The sequence below is a fragment of the Hippoglossus hippoglossus genome, chromosome 12 (genome assembly GCF_009819705.1).
Source record: "Hippoglossus hippoglossus isolate fHipHip1 chromosome 12, fHipHip1.pri, whole genome shotgun sequence".
In the NCBI taxonomy this organism is placed as follows: domain Eukaryota; kingdom Metazoa; phylum Chordata; class Actinopteri; order Pleuronectiformes; family Pleuronectidae; genus Hippoglossus; species Hippoglossus hippoglossus.
The window spans coordinates 16,718,646-16,738,812 of record NC_047162.1 but is presented as its reverse complement, the minus strand read 5'-3'; the positions used below and the strand labels follow the sequence as shown (position 1 = coordinate 16,738,812).

Here is a 20,167-nt window from a genome sequence, read left to right as displayed (position 1 = left end):
TACAGACATGTTATAGGTTGACTGCTGTCTTGGTGTTTATGGTGAGGATAAATGCATCTGCATAATAATTTGAGGCATTTCACTGCTGCATCTTAATTGACGTCTGTCATTTTCATATTTCTAAACACCGAAATGCTACGCGGCCCTGAATATGTGGATAGAATTCAATAACACCAGTGGTCAGACCATTTAAAAATACATCTAATTCCCAATATACATCCAAGGTCAACAACCTCATAACAAATCTGACTCCCCAAAGTCTGCAGCAGCAGCAGATTTTTACCTGAAACTATACATACTGTATGTAGTTTCCAACACGGCAGCCATTTACTATTTATAAGCGATCCCTGCATACAGCTTATACCTGAGTGTCCGTGATCTCGTCTCGTTTGAAAGTGGGCTAAATTAAGAGGGAACAGGCAGTTTCTTGGACACCCCGGTGGACCCGGGGGGGTCACTGACCGGGGCCACTGGGGAGCTGCTCACCTCATAAACATAAAGGGAGGAGAGTCCATCAATAAATGATGAGGAGTGGTATACATGTATTTTTAACGGTGTCTCTGTGTGATGTCTGGCAGCTCGCTCACACTCTGTCTCCTGGTGGAGGGCAGAGAGCAGAGCAGGACCACGCATGTTTGAATCAGGCCTTCCTCCCTCCCTCTACGTGTATTGGTTGGGGGTGAGGAAGAGGAGGTGGGTGTCGGTGGCTTAAAGGTTCGTACCACTGCCTGCACGGTCACCGTCAGTGTGAGTGTGAGTAGAACAAAAAGAAGGAGTGATTTGAGGGTGAGTTAAGTCATTAAGTTCACTAATTTGCCAGTAAATTAAGTCATTGTGGACAAGTGCTCCACCTACAGGGGTTCACTCACACAGGGGCATCAGGAAAACTCAGATTTAGTTATGAACATGTACCAATACTGTTGTCTGATGGGTTTTGGTATCGGCTCACCAGGGTTTAGTTAATAAGTTCATTCTAGCATCATTCTTTTATTTGTAAGACAACATCAGACATTGGCTTAATCCTTGATTTAGAACAAAATGTAACAACACATATTGCAAATTATAAAATTCTTAAAATGTCATTTATTATTTCGTTACAGTAAAGTAGCGGTAGCAGGCGTCACATTCCTTGTTAACGTCTTTGGAGATTAAAAAGCAAACTACCTATGTAGAAAAGCAGAGACCAGCAAACTTAACATATATATTTATATTCTGCTCTATTTGTGGATTTTCACAAACCAATACCCGATCCAGCTTCATGAGTCAGTATCGATTCAGAACATCCCTATAATGTAACCAAGACACTAGTGCATGCTAGTACGTATGCTAGCAGCATGGGATATACAACTGAAACCAATAATCATGGTTTTACAGGTGTAAACTTGAGGGCTGCAACAAATCGAACTAATCATTTTCATTATGGATTAACCGGTCGATTATTTATGCTAGTAATACATTGAACCATGCATGTTATTACTCATTCAGGAAGTGGAGTATTAAATGATTAAGATATTGACATCTTAATATTAAGAGAAGGTAAACAGGATAAAATTGAACATGTCAACATGTGTCGCATTTTTTAAAATCTGCCAAATTCATCCAAACTACATGGAGCTGTTGGAGCCTCAGCAGCAGATAAATTATGGGAAAGTTGCAGAAGTGTCAAGGGAGCAACGCTGTGGTTTCTGGCAGGAAGGAAATGATTGATGTTGCTTGTAGCCTACAGGGGAGCAAGCAGGCACACGACAATCGATTCAATCAGCTGTGGCAGGCAGGAATAACAACACAGCCCGGGTTTGATTTACATGCGAGAGATTTCACAGAATTACTGTTATTATCAAAGCAGAGGCAGGCGTTCAACGATTAATATGAACAGTGTCGTGTGCTTGTGTGAGGCTCTGCACTATTCATAAAGAAATCTCTGTAAACAAAAGAACACTACGTGAGTTTGTATGTGCGTTCGCTTCATTTCAACACATCAGGTGGAATTGAGCATCTGCAAATTGTGTATTCCGAGGTGACACATAGAAGTTTTGTCCAAACAACTGTCAAAAAGCCCAAAATATTGAAATTAGCAGCAGAGACGCAGCAAATATTCAGTTGAGGAGCTGAAACTGGTGAAGATTTGATATTTTTGTTTCATAAACAACGAAGAAATGTAAAAGAATTGTTCAAACCAATTAAATAAATAAAATCGGTTCTTTTGGTACTTAGGAAAAGATCAACTTTATTGATCCCGTGTCAGGGAAATTCACTTCCTACAGCAGCAGATCCTCAGCACACGTGAAATTGAATAAAATAGGAAATAAAATAAACACCTGTCACTACAGAGGGAAATATTAGAGAAAGTGCAGTGGCATGAGGATGTGAACTGATAAAGAATTAGACATAACATAACATTTAAATATGCATATCAAGCCTGTTATAACTATATAGGCAGGTATGGTATAAAATATGAATAGAAGTATAAAGAGGGTATATGGTATATGAAATATGAGTATAATTTCACCAAAATATACTAATTAGCAGAATACAATATATAATTATTCAAGTACACAGATAAATATCAGTCCATAAACTACTCGGTCGTACATGTACAGGCGGGAACACTATACATCCCTCAGTGTTTGAGCTTGTTTGCCCACACTCAGTATTTATGTGTACCTGTGCTCTTGCAGGGTGTCAGGTGTGTTCGTCTCGGGGCCAGGGACGTTGAAGAATCAGTCAAGAGTGGACGGGTTGGGGACTTAAAGGGGGGCCAAAAAGCCCCTAATTGGACAGGTGAGACTGGTGGCTGTGAGGCCGACTGTGGGGAAGACAATTTACCTCAGTGACCACTCCTTGACATGCCATTTGCCTCTGAGGACCCCCAGGGCTGGCCGAGCAGCTGCCCGACAGAGCCATAACTCCAGGCCAAGGCGAGGACCTCGGGCTAACAAGGCGATAAGGAAAGACTGGTGGAGGGTTGAGAGGGAGGAAGACAGCAGAGAGCGGTAAAGCAAAAGCAGGAATAGACCGAGAAGTCAAGAGGAAACACAGATGTGCAGAGACACTTTTCTGCTCGCGGAAAACTTTATTCTCCAACAGGCACAGAAGCCGGAGATCTCACACTGCCGAGAGGATGGCTTTAATCGCAAAAGAAGCAGTGTGGTTTCCCTGCCTTGCTCCGGATCCTAATGCTCATTTCATCATCAGACAAACTGACACCGATATATTTACATGGAGCAGGAACGGCAGAGGAATTTGGAGGCATGTTGTCTGGGAGATCAGAGGGCTGGATTATAGAACGGAGGCAGCACAAACAAACAGCAGCGAAGGCCCCTGGCTCCGCACACACACACACAGACACACACACACACAAACACACAAACACACCGCCGTGTCTCCATGACTTCAGAGCACGCTACATTGACATACACTTACTGGAGACTTACTGTTATTTTAAACAGCTTACCTTAAACTTAACCTTATCTTAAACCCATGTCTCCACCTTTACGTTGTGGGCCCCATACGGAGGACGAGTCCCCGTAATGTGCAAACATATTTAGGTCCTCACAACATAAGGAATACCTAGAGCACAGATACACCGTCACCTATATACACCTGAGTGGAGGAAAACAGACTCTCCCCGGTTTGAAGTTTGTCTGGAGTGGCAAACCGAATAAAGTGTGTGAAGCGTGATGCCAGGTAGGAGAGAAAACCAGCTTCAAACGGTTATCAATACAATTGGCTGTGCCAGGCGCAGCAGTTTAACCTCTTTAGCGCGCCGGGTGTCTGCTAACTGGATGTGACGCTTTCTCTGGAAGGCGCCTTCTGTGGTGTTGTCTTCACAAAAGGCTCACAGGAGCCTGATGGGTACTGAGAGTCCCAGTTTAACTGTGCTGCGCCGGCGTCCCTTTGACAGTCCCCAAACTCCACCACAATAACACCCCAAGAAAACACAACAAATTCTCCCACTTGCCAGAGAATAATAAAAATATACACAACAAAAAAAAAAGAAGGAAAAACACAGGTTGTGATGTGCAGTGGAAATTTGCAAAACAGTAAATAGTGATTCAAGTGCTTCACACGACAGATGTGTCAAGTTAGCCTGTTTATGGGAATCAACTTTTCCTGACTGCTCTCATAACACTTTTTCCTAAGAATATCAACATCCTGTTACACACAGTAAAGGACAAACACCATGAGCCATACAAAATATTTCTAACATATTTGTAAACACTGACACAAGTACAAAGATAAACAGACTCCCTATAAAAATCCAGCACATCAAACATGTTTCTGCACAGCTCTGCGGCAGGATTCATAATCCGCCTCTGCATCCTGCTTGGTTTCTCACATATTATGCAATTACTTCCAGTGTAATTACCCATCAACCCACAGTTTTAGCAGATTTAAAGGCCGATGTGAAATCTTGTCTAATCGTGTGCCCAGCAGTCAAACACCATCATCTAATGGCATTAATGTATGTCACATATCCTGAGGCGTGGAGAGGATGAAGCAGCGGTAGAAAATCCCTTCTAGTGAAAATGCAAAGAGCTTCCAGTTTTGCCAAGGCGACGAGCGAGGGAGGAAAAGGGCAGGGAGCGCCGCCTGCCAAGGATGTGGCGGAGGCATTAGGGATTGCAGCTGGCGTGCAGTCAGGCTGGCTGGGCGCGGCAGCAGCCCCCTGCACCCCTTGATCCTGCACAGAGGCAGGTCTCAGCAGACCCGCGGGTGCCAAGACACCGCCATCCAAACCTGGAACCATCAGCCTCCACATGGACACATGAAAAACAGAGGAAGGAAAAAAAAAAAAAAGATGCACAGGGAGCACATGCGTCTGCAGTATGTATATGCATGCAGGCACACAAACATGTCCTCCTCGCTTTGAGCACAGTCGCACACACTGCCACACACACACACCTCTGACAGGCTGTACACAGATGTTCCCGTGATAACAATGACAATGTCAACACATACTGCTGCCTAACTCACATCCTAAGTCATAATGAACTAGAGGCACTGAGCCACCATTTCTTCTTCTGGGCTTCTCTCTGACAATTTGCAGACTGCTTCTGGCTCCAGGTTGGATCCTGACCCCGGGGAGGAGGAAGAGGAGAAGAGGGAGAAGTGGAAAAGAGGGCTGAGGAAATAACAGCAGCTGGGTAGATATAAATATATGTGTATATGGCGAGCTGATCAGGATGTTAGAGACGTGTCACTTGCTTCCCGGGGCTCTCCGTTTTATCGCCACGTCAGCGCGTGACCCTGCAGAGCTGCTGTCCCCTTCAATTAGGCCCGGGACCGGATTAGCAGAAGAGGGGGAGGCAGGGGGGAGAGAAAAAGAGAGATGGCTCGGAGAGATGGAGTAATTGGTGCGGCTAACAGAGTATTAAAGAAAGGGGAGGTTGAGTCTTAAGATGCAGCGGAGAGAAAGGTGAGGAGTCAGTGGGGGGTGGGGAAGATAAACCGGGCTGATATGAGGACCCAAGCGGAGCGGCTACAGTGAGGTGAGGACACACACACACACACACACACACACACACACACACACACACACACACACACACACACACACACACACACACACACACACACACACACACACACACACACACACACACACACACACACACACACACACACACACACACACACACACAGGATGTGCAGCTTGTTTTCCAAAATTAGCTATTTTAGGTATTTCAGACAGAAGGGACTTTTAAACGTAAACAAAAATAGAACAAAAAGAGCCACTTTCACTTTTAACACGAGCACTGAGGTGGAAAAAAAGTTCTTAAGTGAAAACTGATCCAAATACTCTCAAGTGTCACGAGGTTAAATTGTGTTTATACACATATGAAAAAAAATATATAAAACACCCAAGACGATATCAAATTTATCGAGGGTCCAATCAGTAAAATGACAAGACTTCATAAACATAAACTATAGTTCCCAAATTGTCAAATATATTTTTTTAATTTATTATATATATTTTGTATTATTATAAGCATATTACTTATGCATTGCGTAAGCACAGTGAGGAGGTTGTGGCTGAGGGGGTAGAGCGGTCGTCCTCTTACCAGAAGGCCAGTGGTTCAATCCCATTCAATATCAACTGATTTGTTATCAGCTGCTGTCATTATCTCAATATCATTTTCATCTTCCAGATTTTGGTGTCAAAGCAGTTCAGTGATTTCCGGGAAATGACAATGAAATGTAAGATTTTTACAGATATTTTTCAATGTGTAGAATATCTTAGGAAATTAAGATAATAAACAATTACTATTTGAAGGATTAAACACTGAATAATATCATGTTCTGTTTATTTAAGCAGCTGACAAACAAGTGTGAGGTTTTACATAGGGAGCATCAGATTATCTATAACCTTGCCCTGTTTGGATTTTTAAGCTACAGTCATGAAAAGCAGCAGGAGCACTAAACCCTGAGAGCCCGACTAAACAACAAAACAGTGTGCTGCTTTCCTGCTGCTCATCTCCATTAGAGCGAGCCTCCACCACGATTACCAACAAGGGAGCACTGCGAGCCCTCGACGCTGAGAGAAACCCGCCCTGACAGCTCCACTAAACAAGATGGAGAGGATGATGAGGCTGCGAGGAGCCACTGTATCCCAGTGTCTGTACGCACACACGGTTAAATCAACTGTTGCTTTTTTATTTCGGATACCTTTATCATTTTTTGGATCGCTCACCTGAGCTCCCCCTCCAAGCGATTAATTTTAAACCACAAAGTTTACTGCCAGGGCATCGCCTCACATTTCTGCCTCCGCTAAGAGAGGGGAGGGCAGAGGGGGAGGAGGAGGAAGGAAAAAAGGCAAAGAGTAACTTATTGTTTTTATATGAGATCTATTCCCCAGGTGTTCCGGTCAATAATGACTTGATATATCAGTGACTGCCTTGCTATTTGCACTGTTTTCGGCGTGTTTTCTCTGCCTGTGATTGAGCGGAGCTATTTTCACACGTGGAGAGGGGCGGCTGAGGACCAGCGAGGCTAACGTCTGTTTGATCAAAGTTTATGTGAAATTTCCCCGGGCCGCCAGGGGAGCCGCTGTTTATGAACTGTAATAAAAAGAGTCATTTTGACGGAGTGACCCCGGTGCACAGGCAAGAGGTGGAGGAGAACGAGGATGAGGGGGGGGGGGGGGGGGGGGGGGTTTGGTTATGTCTATGTTTGCAAGGAGGTGGTGTTCTCACAGGCCTCGGAGAAAGAGAGGAGGAAAGAGAAGCAGAAATTGAGGAAGAAAGAGGAGTTGAAAAGAGCAAAAATCCACTTGTAGATAATGTGAGTAATGAAAAGAATAGAGAGTAAAAAAAGAGAAAGTAAAGGAAGGAGAGAGGGAGTAAGAGGGGGATTAAACCCCTGTGTTGTCTTAGCAGCCAGCCAACAGCTCTTAATGAAACACTTTGGTTCAATTTCTGATTCATCTCGCACAGCTTGATCAGCTTTGTCCCCAACAATCCCCTCATCTGAATTTAATGCATCGTAAATGAGAAATTAGAATGCACACACTCTTGCAGACGACTCTCAAACGTGGGGGGGGGACAAAGGCGGGAAAATGAATATGTGCGCCGTTTCCCGCTCGCTCACACGTATAGTTATGAGAAAATGGCAGTCAATAAATAGGTATAAATAGCAACCTTTGAGAAAATCAAATAATGTTGACCTTTCGCTGAGTCGATAGTGTAATCCTCTGCGCTGCCGGCTGCCTGCGGAGCCACTTGAACAGTATCACTCCTTTAATGAAGGGATGATTGGTGTCCAGGTTGAAAAGCTTACAGCTGGACTTGGACAGATGCTCTCCAAAAGCATACTAAATGATAGGTTAACATCACATCAGCTATTCCTCTTGCAGGATCAAATTAAAGCTGAATTCATTCCTTTTCCCCCCCCCCCCCCTTCATTTGCTTGCTCATATATGGCGCTGAAACTACACAAGAGCAAGAGCTACCACAGGGGTCGTTTCTTCCCTCATGCATATGCACATAAAATCAAAAATAAAGATTCAACGCGAGTAATTCCAACTACAATGCCTCCTCTCTCCCATGCTGATGTTTAAATGGAGGTTGAATGCGTTTCTCAGCAGATGTAATGAAACACTAACAGACAGCACCTAGCAGTGCCACTCTGCACCGCTTCTCTAAATAAACCTCCCCGGGTCAGTGAAGCTGCAGAGAGAAATCACGGCGTGATCCAGGGAAGCTTTGCTGTGACAACACTCCTGTCTAGTTCCTGTCTGGGATTTATCAGAGGTTTCACAAAATCAATGCAGCACGCTGTAAGAAAGATCACAGCAAACACTAGAGACCCATCAGCGGTAATAGCCATCTCAACACGGACTGGGGGAGAAGAAAAAAAAGAAACTAGTGTCTGTCAGAACATGTTACAGAAAAACACATGAGACAATTAGTTGTAATGTACAACGTGTCATTTCACGATGCTTTTAAGGTTTAAACGTGTAGAAGAAATAAACTGCAGGATTTCACACGCAAGCAGAATATTGTGTTTGTGCGTCTATGTGTTGCACACGCGTGATTAAAATTTGTGTAATGTGTCTTGGTCTTCCTGCCAGCCCAAACCATCACAGCCCAAATCCATCACAAAGCTCACCTATGGGTCTGTGGCTGCGTGCCACACACACTCACGCACACATACACACACGCGCAAACACACACACACACACTTATACACACACAGAGCCAGGGAGAGGATTATTGAAGTGGTATCAAACAGGAATAATAAAGCAGGTTCTTAAGATTTTAATAAGAATAAAATGAAACAGTAACCACCCAGGGGCCGGCAGGGTTAATCCCTTCTATATTACTGAAAATAAAAAAGGGATAAAAACAGACAGGAGGACAGAGCAGGAGCCAGAGAGGGGAGAGAGAGAGAGAGTAGAAGAAGAGAGAGAGAGGAGGAGGTGTGGAGATGAAATATAAGAATAGTGGCCGGCTGGTATCAAAACTGGAGCCAGTTAAAAAAGGATTGAAATTAACAAGCAGGTTTAAAATAGCACGAGCGGGGTTATAATTTCCTGCTCATCCTGTTTTATTCTCTACAACACACAAACACACACACACCGTCACACACACACACACACACACACACACACACAGACAATATGACACTGTTTGACTGTGTTTAGACTTGATGAAAGCTCGGTTCATTCCCTATGCGTTGAAACACCCGTGTCAGTTCAGCAGCATATTTCCAATGTCAAAGCACGTGCGCCGGCAGCAGATGGCATGAAACAGTTGGCAAGAGCGAGCGAGCGTGAATATCTGTTTACTAATAACCCTTTAATTACTTCAGATGGGCAATGGGATCAAACACCCAGACCCACACAGGAATTAGCCTTAAATGAGACTGGATTGGAAATCTAGGCTAACCCCTTATGTTGCCATAAAGACCTTTGCTGTGAGAATTGACGATTGGAAAAAAAAATCCCTTATAGACAGACAGTGGAGACACTTTTAATATTCTCTTTTCCACTTAGAGCGCTTTATTCATAATCAAACAACATAGCAGATGCTTTCATATAAATTTAAGAGGAGAAACATTCTCACATGGCTGCAACTGGTGATCATTTTCATTATGGAATCATCTGTCAGTTAATTGAATAATCATTTAATCTATAAAACATCAGAATATAGAAAAGAACAGAAACAGGTTCCCCAAAGCCCAAGGTGATGTCCTTAAATCTTTCCCCCCCCCAATTGAAAACTCAGAGATGTTTAATTTACAATGAAAGAAAAGCGGCAAATCTTCATGTTGGAGAAGCTGGAGCCACCGGCAATGACAATACTTGTTTTACTTGATAAATGACTTCCCGCCAGCAAGTAATGATTATTATTTAATCGACTATATTTTCAATTCATATTCAACCCTGTAGTTTGCAGATAGCAGAAGACGGTGAATAATGCCTATCACATTTTTTAAAGCCGAAAGGTGACATCTTAAAAAATGTCTATCCAAAACCAAACAATATTACAGTTTCTCACAAGTAAAGAAATGTCGGGAAACTTTGCTTATTAAAGGTTTAAGCAATTAACCGATCACAGAAACTGTTGCCATTTAATTATCTGTCAGTTAACTAATTGATCCGTCAACTGTTTCAACCCTGATTGATTGTTTTCGTTTCCTAGAAGAGACACATTTTCTACCACAATTTACTAAAATCTATAGAAAACTAGATTTCTGAGACAAATGTCAATTTCTAGAATAAATCGTAAGCTTGATATATAATTTAGCCATTTCTTTTTAAACAAATTATTATTCTGTAATATAAAAACTTGAATACAGGTAAACATAAACGCTGATACAAATATGTCTGTAAAAATCTTATATTGGTGATTTTTATATCGGTCGTGCTCCTACATTCAATGAGCAAAACATGGAAAAGCTGAAAAATGTACTCCACTCCCCTCTAGTGGACGACAATTGCCGACACTCAGGAAATTAGGGATTCTGCACAAGTTCTTGTTAATCGTTCCCAACAAGAAATCCGACATCGAGGGACCATGTGACACAACGGCCTCCCAACAATATGTACTCAAAACACATCTCTTCACTGTGACAAATTTAGCCGATAGCATCATTAAAAGAGTGTATAGCTTCTTCCAAGTGGAACAAAGAGCCACTTTTAATATTTTGTACACTTAATACATATGCCACTGCTCATATGCTGTGTAGTCAAGTGTTATGAGGCTGCTCCCGGGGAGAAATCCCTGCTGTGTGTAAATGTCATGAAAAATTCCTTCATCTGCCAGAATAAAGTTAACCCTCTCCATTTTGTTCCGCTGAACCCACCTCTCGGGCAAATGTGTTACAAAGACGTGCACCGTTCTCCACAGCCGGCACCTCGTTCCTGCTTTACGCCTTTCATTACGTGAACGGGGAGTGAATGCCGTCCGCCGGCTGCCCTTTTCCAGTGCGCCCGGCTGCATAGTGACAGCATACATTTTAATGAAAGGACCTTTTACTTTGGAATAACAGTGAGGAGGGGGGGAAAATAAATTGCTGTTCAAAAGGAGATAATACTCTGGGCATTGTGGGATTGCCTGGGATTGGGCAGATGTGTGGTGATGACCCCGACAACGAGACCAACCTGTATAAATTAAGATATAAATAGCCTCATCGAGAGTAGTATTACCAGGGGTGTGCTTGAGTGCCGGAGCACATGCTTAATATATGCATGTAGGTGTGTGTGTGTGTGTGTGTGTGTGTGTGTGTGTGTGTGTGTGTGTGTGTGTGTGTGTGTGCGCACAGCCTCATGAGGTAAGCGGAGAGAAGAAGAACATACAGTGTGTCCGCAGCTCAGTCTGGTAGCATGACAATCCTGTGTGTGTGTGTGTGTGTCACATACTTGTGACAGAGTGCTGGGGGGACCTAAATCCTGCTCAAGTATAAGGCAAACAGTGGTGGCAGTGCGCGGTTATTGTATTTTCTTTGCTTGGATCCCAGTAAAGACCCCCAGGCCTGTGCTGCATGCCTGCCTGTCACCGCGGCCATGCTGCCGTCAGCGGCCACCTTCACGCCGCAGCCAGAGCCTTGGCTGGCGCAGGCCCCACAAGGAAATTAAAAGGGGATTAAGGCTGGCTGACACTTTGTGGCCGATTATTCATTTTTTGTGTGTGTGTGAGAGGAGTGTGGGGTGGCATCGTGGGATGGCATCTCGTCTTGGCTCAGAGTAACCGGTTGAGGCCTTTTGATGGCACTCAAAGGTTCGGTGAAGCTCAAGCAATAACCACAAACTGGAGAATGAGTGATCGCTGCCAATGTTTTGAAGGTTGTCATGATCAACGTCTCTTGTATGATTATATTTTCGGTAAGGACAAAAAAAATATGTAGTCAGATATGCAGTCAGTCTTCCCAAGGAAAAGGAGAACCATTTAAATCCTTACACTTAGCTAAAGTAGCTGTAATAAAGTGCTGTTAGTAAAATTAAAAGTACTGGATTATAAAAATCATTTATCAGCAGCAAACGGTGTAGACAAACGCTGAGGAGAAATACAATACTTCTCTCTAAAATTCTTGAAATAGACAAGGTGTGCCTAAAAAAATTTACTCAGCAGTGCACTTAACTAAAAGTACTGTGTCTTGTGCCGATCCTACACCCGGCCACGTACCACCTCATCCCTATAATGTGGATCTCAGGTTTATTCGACCTCTCTGGTACACGATCCTGGCACCATGCACTGTATGCTTAGCAGCAAGTCCCCTTTAATTCTGACAAGCGTCAGGCAGCTCAGGTTTATTGCCTCTTTGTGTCAGAACTCAATATCATCGCTGCAGGGAAAACAAACTGTACAGATGCCAGTGTTTGGTCTGCTAATTAGCAGTTTGTATTAGTAATTAATAGGCATTACCAGTCAACCGGGCTCCTGCTCAGCAGCCTCCAACAGCCTGTGAAGGAGATCCAGACAACGCGATCCCCCCCCCCCGCAGCGCCAAGCACCACCACAGCTCAAGGATATTTCAGCATCGCAGTCAGGACAATAAAGAGACAGTGTCCTAACTGGAATTATCATATTTTAAAGGGAGAACGCAGCAAAAAAATATAAAAAAGTGGTAGGAAAACTTTTTGAGGACAGGTTAATGGGGCACCAGGTATTGAAAACAAATGAAGAGTTGGTCTTTGTGACAAAGGACAAAGCAAAAAAAACTAAACTCGGCTCACCATTGACGACCTTACATCGTTTTCACTTTTGCCACACTTGCATCTGGGGTGAATAAGCATTCTAATCGTGTAAAACAGTCCGACAAGCTTTAAACTCTATATATACAGTAATGTGTGCACAACTGATCTGGGTAGACGATGAGAGCAGAGGTGTGGTGGCCACGAGGTGAGGCAAGGTATGGCGCGGTGGCAGAGTTATCAATTATCCAGAGCGCAGTGGCACTCTGGCTTCCTCCAGATCTGGTGTTAAATTAAGTTGTCAGTGCTGTCTCTCCGATTTCCCTCATCACACAAGCAGACGGTGATGGTGCGTGACGGCCGCTCGCTGGAGCTCCTCGCCGGCTGCCGCCCCACATCTCAACTGCAATTCATCAGCTCCTGAGCACACTGGCCCAGGCTCAGTCTACGCCAGCACACGCCGCGTTGCACCGGAGCCAGCCAGCCCGCTAAGCACCGTGGCAAGAGGAAAAAGAAGCGTATCACCTTCCAAAAAAGCCCGCCGCAGAGGACGGGGCGCAGTGGACTTTTGCCCCGATTCCTGGGGCAGGAGTGGACTTGGTGTTTGAACTTGAGGTGTGTTTGTGTGGGAGTGCAGAGGTGAAAAAGTGAAAAACAGTGGAAGGGCATCGTCTTGGGACAAGCATGGAGCACAATAAAGCCTCTGGCCCTGCTCCCCTGCAGGGGCAAGGCCTCAGGTGAGGGCAGGGAATGTGGGACACAAAGCAGCGAGGCTTGGCACATGGGCACTAGCCACCAGCTCCCTCCCAGCACACTACTGAGTTGAAGGGCACTGGAACATTCAGTCGCAAAAAAAAGGGGGAAGAGGAGGGAGGAGACAGAAAAAGGACAAGCAGGTGACAGAAATAATGGATAACTGTAAAGCAGCAGGGTGCTAAGCTCTCAGTGCTTAAGTATTTATTTGTGATGAATAGTAATGACGGTACACTTACAAAGCACTTGTTTAATATGGAGAGAGCTCAAGAGGGGCGAGGGTAGTTCTCGCGCTCCTTCAACCGGGCCGGTGAGCTCTGAGGCAACCGCAGGGAGACGGCAAATCTTGCCCAAACCTCAGCTTCCCGTCCGCATTCAAAAAACACTTGCATCCCTTCTCACTGTCCCTGCTTCAGCTCTGAATAAAACATTAAACACCATTCTGAGATATTAACCTACTTATTGAAAAAAAAAAAGTCTGTGATTTATGTCGATTTGGTTTGGCTTTCAATACTGCCCAGCTGTCACCGCCGAGCCTGTAACCTAAATTATCCAGCAATGCTCTTTCACTGCAGTTAAGGGAATAAGCAGTCCTTTAACACTTCAAAAGGCCTGACTGCACCAACTCTGAGTTGTTGTTTTATTTTTTTCTGCACTTCTTAAGTTCAGTAATTATTCAATCTGGGTGATAATGAGCGCCTAGTTGACCTTGCGGATAAAGCTTTTTCTCTTTTATGTTTATGCTTCATGTTTTCCAGGCTAATTTAAGAAAACAGCGCTTAATCTTCCACCAAAAGAAGCAAAACACCAGGCTCTCAGATCCTCAGCGCCGCAGTGGGAGGACCCCTTCCGTTAATAAGCAGCATCCAGGCCCCGGTGTATAACTGGCAACGGGTTCGTCGGCCATGGATCAAACAGTCATAACCTCCTGTTCCAAAGATAAGCTGCATACAGACCTGTGGGGGATCTTTAACCAGGGAGGAGAGTGTGTTTGTGTGAAAAAAGAGGCAGCACAGACGGAGGGGGTAAGCATGAAAAAGAATGAGTGGATGGAGGGAGAGTGTCTGTGTGTGTGTGTGTGGTTCACAGGGACGACGGCAGCCGGCTCATCGTGACGTGCCTGAACGGAACCTAGAGGGGGGCCCGGTCTGAGCCCCTGCGCTTAATTGGGCACTCAAATGTTACCAGGTCCCTTCCCAATCGACTTGGAGGTGACACATGGCCAAGAGAGGGAGTGGAGAGGAGCTTGTGGAGAGAGGAAATGGAGCAGAGGGTTTAGCACCTCCTGCGGCCAAGTGTTTTTATCTCCCTCTGGGTTTTTTTTTTCAGTCGGGACAGTGGACGGCGTGAGTGATAGTGCATTTGGCCACTCGCGGTGGCAGTGATGACAGAGCAAAATTAACCCCTCAGTGGTGGGGACAGATGAAAAGGAGGCAGGTTTAACTTTCGGTGTCGTGTTTGGTCACCGATTTAACACATTAATCTGTTGCAGAGACAAGTGCAAATGTGGAAAAATCTAAATAATCTCGTAAGTGCTTCTAAAAATTAAGATTTGCTTTGAAATAAAATGCAAGCGCCCCCGACATTATTTTATCACACTCAAGAGCACTAAACAAACTGCAGTTTCCATTTAAACGGACAACGACTTCAAACAAGCACTAGAGCAACATAGCAGCAAATCATAATTTTTTCCAGTTCATCAAAGCTTCCACCAGCTAATCCCTTTCTTATATAAATAGCTCTTTTGGTGGAGAGGGTAGCAGCCGCATAGAGCTCTAACCCTTCTGTCCCTGAAGCTACAGCCAGGATAAGCTGTGTGTTGGATTGGCACATCGGGCTGCCCGGGGCCTGCTGCTGCGCTGGCCGCCAGTACAGATGGAGGGCAGGGCTGGGCAATGCCAGCTTGTCAGTCGGATTAAAACGACTCATTTATTCACTGAAGTATCGTGCAAAGCGACCAGGCCAAAGCGGGGTGAGGCAAAAGGGGGAGAGGAGGGTCGAGCAGTGGCGAGCTGGGGGCAGCTTGAATGTGAGCGAGGGTCCCCTCCTCTCTGGCCCTAGGCCCTCCCCCCTCTTCATCCCTCTCTCCTGCCTTTTTGCCGGTTACTTATCTTTCTGGGGCTGCCAGAAGCCATTACTGCAGTGTACGGAAGGCGGCCGGCGGGGTGGCATCTCGTCGTGCCCGGGTGACAGATTGCTGCTCGGCCTTGGCGGCGGAGGAGGTGAGGGGTTGGAAAGTGATTGGCTTCGATGGTCAGGAAGTGGGCACCGAGGGCTGGAGAAAGAGGTGGAGGAGGAGGGCAGAGAGTAGGGGAGAGGATGACAAGACCTGGCTGCGCGACCTTTGGTATCGTGCAAGTTACTTAAAGGGGCACAGGCCTTGCTTTTAAGAGCATGCTTGGCAGTGGTGGTCTCCGTGGTGGCTGCAGGCTGAACACGGATGCCAGGCCAAGAAGAGGTAACCCCAACGGCGACTTCTCCACTTGCCCAGGACCCCACTGACCCCGCAAAACCTTAGCGAGGATAAGTAGAGGACGATTGGTAGTTTCTGCAGATTAGTCCAGGCCAGTTCACCATGGACGGCTTCACCTCTGCAACTTCAGAGCTGCTGCCAGCATTGACTGTAGAGTCCTCAAAGTCATGACGAGTTCTTTAGAAAGATGTCACACTTTGACCCATATAAGAGACAAAAACATTTAACCAGAGAATTTTTTTTACAAAGGCCACAATGTTGAAGGTATATGCCCCCAATGTCTTTTTCTATGACTGTACAAAGATATTCCACTAGAACAATAGTTTAAACAGAACAGTTTCCTTCTCATAATGGCAGGTCATTGTCAGGCCAGAGCAGGGTGTGTGTCTGTGTCCATGTGTGTGTGTCAAGGGGGGTGAGGCTTGGAAGGGTTTTATCGGGTCTAATTACTCCCGATAGCTGTAATTTACAGGTTGACAGCAGGGAGAAATCGGCAAGATTCACACTTCTGCGGGTCAGCATCTGTCGCCATTACTGCGCAGCGCACACTGCCGGCCAGTCGGTAAGCAGGAGGAAACAGTAAACAACAAACGGCGTGTGACAGATTAGCAGCACGGGCTAAAGGACCTTCCACTGACACATCATTTCTCTCGCGCCGCGAGTTTGTTTCGCGGCAGCTGTCACCAATAAAAAGGAAAAGCGGGAGCTGGGAAGGGGAGGTGGCGGCAGCAGAGGTGGCTTTTGTTCCAGATTCAGGGAGGAGGTTGATGTAAGGAGAACAAGGAGGAGGAGGAGGAGGAGGAGGAGAAGAATGGGAGAGGTGGAAGAAATTGAGATGGGAGGGAGGGTTAGCAAGAGTGACCTGTTTTAAAAGTCTGGCCTCACTTTTTAATAGAGTATTAGCAGGAAAACCAGGGCAGGGCAACGTCAAACTGTATTTTTCCACCGTAATTACCTTCACTCCTTCTCCCTTTTTTAGGTTTGCAGAACAAATTGCCAGTGTCTCCCTGAAGTGGTAATTTTAGCTCAGTTTGCAGCAGCCTGTGTGGTACAGTCAGCAAGGAGTTATTCTAGAGGGTAAGCATTATCTCTATACAGTATGTGAACACATTTGTTAACAGTGCAACCTGCTCCAACACACTTTACCCCTCCCTGGCCGTCCCATGTGACTCTCTTTCGCCTGAACCCACGCAGCTCAGAGAGGAGCCAGGTCGGTCTGATGCCAGAGAGGTCTGGTGGGCAACACCGCTCTCCCCCTGTCCACCTCATTGCCTACACACAGCCTTATCTGGCCAGCTCGTGAAAACTGAGCTAACGCTGCATACAACCTGGCAGACCAAATTTTCCTTGACCTCCAACTAGAGGACATTCTCCAAGTTGTCGGTTCATTAACCTGGACGATTTTCGTTGAACAGATTCACAGAAACAAAAAAAGGTGAGGCCCTCTAAGAGAAGCTGCCACAAATGAAGCAAGAAATCTGACTGGGGAACATCTGTCCAGATAATTGTTGCACTCCATAGCATTTGGTTTGCATGTTTTTGCCCAAATTGACAATTCAACCAAGTTCTTGAACTGAATGGAGTTACAGAAAGAAAAATAACCTATTCAGACATGCCTGAAATAATCACTGAAAACATAGATGCCTTAATTACCTCCTTCAAGTTTCTGTTTTCCCCCGTGTGTTTGTTTCTTTAACATTATGAGATACAGCTTCTTTAAAGCAAAAACAAAAATCACAATATCCCATTCCCAATGCTCCTGTTAACTTTAGTTTAGTTAAAACTAGTCCAATTTTTTTTTATTTCCTCTCAAATGCTTTACTGTGCGACCACAGTATACACTTCAAAGTTGTTATTGATGCTGTAATTGCAGCTATAGGGGCCTGGGAGGAAGGGAATCTGTCACCTGACAATGAGAAACAGTTTCTACAATAAAACAAAATACACAGTCTAGTCCTTTAAAAGGCAGATGGAAGCCTCTGGTACAGGTGTGCCTTCATCCACATCAGCGAGCACATCCATAACACTCTCGTGTTGGGGTGATCATGTAGGTATATGGCCCTGTCCTGTTCAATATCTAACGGGAGACTGCCTGGTGACTCCACATGCCAACCTCCAGAGCTCCCAGTCCTCCACACAACTGCCATATGGGCGGCCCAGCCCCGTTCCATTAGCGGGGCCCAAGCAGGTCCAGACCCCAGCCCTCCTGGCCTTCCTCTGGCACTGCCACAGGGCATGTCCTGCCCACTGCCAGCTGCCCACACTAGGTCAGAGGATGCAACAGCCGCTGCCTGCCCGCCTACCTGCCTGAGTCTGGCAACAACCAGCCACTGGTTACAGACACACAATGCATCTCACAATCTGGAAGAGCCGTCTCACACAGACGCTGTCGGCTTTTAACAGCTGTAGTTGAAGAGCCTTCTTTTGCAGTTGCACACAGAAAATTTCATGTGGGAGTTTTTTGCTACACGGATCAACCTGCATCTCTTATTTCAGTCTAAATATTCTTTTACGATTTAAAATTTAAATCAAATGGATTATCAGGAAAAGACAAATTGTTTTAATGGCTAGATGTAGAGTGAAAATGTCCAGAGTAGTGGCAGCTTAAGACGCAACTTTTGCTGCAGAGTTTCTCATCAAAATTATTCTTTTGATAGAAATGTAGAAATAGAAAATTGCACCCTCCAGCCTCATCTTTACAGGAGCATCCAGGAGCAGGGGAATCAAACTACTAATATTGATAATCTCCAACTCTGCCTGTAATAATATTGTATTTTAACCTCTGGCCCAGATGGCATCTTAAATAGTAATGAATTATTCATCTAAACTGATTGATGACCTGTCAGTAACTGACAATTCAAGATACAATTAATTAATGACTTGCTGGTGCTCGAATAGATTTTAAGATAACAAGTGATGAGGCAAGAGAGAATGAGTTAATTGTTTAAATTGTAACTAGATGAATCATGAGTGGGAACTTACTGGTATACAAACCCTGCAGCATTGCATTTTCCTTTCAGTGACACGTGGGTTGTGATTACAAACTAAACTGCAATATGCATATCATACAATCTAGAGTTGTGTAAGAATCATATATTCATGCATCGAATCCAGATAAGTTAGAACTAGTTGAACGGTTAAAACTCCCAAAGAGTCAGAAGTAAACGATGAAAACTATTGGGAAATGTGACCTGACCCCTGTGTCTGCTTTTTTGTACGATTACCAGGATCTAGTCTTTCACCTCATGTAGCTATTTGTGAATTAGGCTGGGTGTTGGGTGCACAGGCATGTAATGTGTGCGAGGGCACCTTCCCTAAAGACGTGCAGAGAAAAGCACGAGAAGGGCAGACGGAGGCAGACACATTCTGCACATCACATGGGAATGTCAGTGTGTGCCTCGGCAGCCTGTACCTGCCACAGGACCTGGGGCCTTTTTTAATTAATCATCACACAGGATGAATAATTCAGCCATTATCGCTGGGCATAAATAGAGAGGCTGGTTTTCCTCCCAAGTTCCACCCAATCAGTTTCCATGTTTCCCTTAATAACCCTATGGTTTAGGGCCTGGCCTCAGGTAAACACAGGCGTCTATGCTCAGTGGCAGGATTTTGGAAAATTATACAAATAGTCCCTTGACTCAGCAGTTCTGGAAAGTTACTTCCTAGACATAAGAGTCCAGGGGAGCAATTTTATCATGTAAAATTATCACATTTGATATACTCTTTGGAGAGTGGTCGTTTTGCATTGGAGGAATGAAGAAACAGAAAAAAACTAGTTTGAAACTTGTAAACTCTAACCCTACATTTTAGAATTTTATATACACAATGGTATAACTATGTTGGATTCTATTGGTCATTGTAAAGCGACAATAATGAAGATTAGTGGAGGTGAACACGAACAAACAAAACAAAAAGTAGGAATTGATGCAATGATTATGGTAAAAAATGCAGGTTAGTTTTCTTTGCCTGACAAAAAGTCAAAACTAGGAGTCAGGATTTCACACACCAGCTATAATGAGGACTTTCTCCAACATGGCAACTCCAAACACACAGCAAGTCGACTATGATGGATGGATCCAAACCCAGCGATCCGCCGGACACAGTTTGGAAAACACAGCGTCTGTGTAGTGTTTCCCAATCAGCCAATAACACAGGTAATCAATCCAACTAACACCAACATCACTCATATATTCACACTACAGCGCTGTAAAAGTCAACAGCATGAAAGCATCGTAACTGTTCAGCTGTCGTCACGGAATAATTCATCATTTGTGTCCAAAACAAACAAACACACACACGATACA

General features: G+C 44.8%; 1 long non-coding RNA gene across 1 annotated transcript in view; it reads right to left on the bottom strand.

The window, feature by feature from the left end:
* The window catches only part of LOC117771743, a 37,633-nt gene that overhangs the window by 17,143 nt on the left and 323 nt on the right, over positions 1-20,167 (bottom strand). The gene's annotated exons all lie outside the window — the stretch shown is intronic.